This window comes from Atta colombica, unplaced genomic scaffold (genome assembly GCF_001594045.1).
Source record: "Atta colombica isolate Treedump-2 unplaced genomic scaffold, Acol1.0 scaffold141, whole genome shotgun sequence".
Taxonomy (NCBI): domain Eukaryota; kingdom Metazoa; phylum Arthropoda; class Insecta; order Hymenoptera; family Formicidae; genus Atta; species Atta colombica.
In genome coordinates, this window is record NW_017259230.1 from 908,332 (window position 1) to 908,953 (window position 622).

The window sequence follows — 622 nt, forward strand, 5'->3', positions numbered from 1 at the left end:
TTTTGTATATAAACTTTATATATTACATAATTACAATATTACTTTTAATTAGGTGTTTTTGTATGTACTTTTTAATATATAGTTTTAATGAAAAATTATATTATATTGACAATAAACGACATAAAAGATCACATAAAAAGATTTTAATGTAAATTATTTAATTGCTCGATAAAAATGACATAACAATATTGCGCGCATCATGCGATATTACATTTGGATGCCCACCTATCCATAAATTATTGCATCGTTTATTACCACGTAACCATGTCTCATTTTTCTCGAAGTCAGCGGGAAAAAGCGACAAGCATAAGATTTGCGTTTGAGAGATCAGATCCCATAAATTTTGAAGAAAAATGAAAAAAAACTTGAGAAAAATCGATTCCATGACTCTTCTGTAAACAAAAAGGCGTCAAGAAAAAAAGATTAATTATATCTAAAAAAAGTTATATGGAAAATAATATAAAGAATTAGTTTTAATTTAATTTTACATTCATAACAACGTTTAATAATTTTTATGTGAAAATTATTGAATATTTATTTTTAAATACTTAAAATATAGACAATGTTATAAAAACTATTCAATTATTGTAAAATATTTTTTATTTTTGCAGTAAAAATTCTA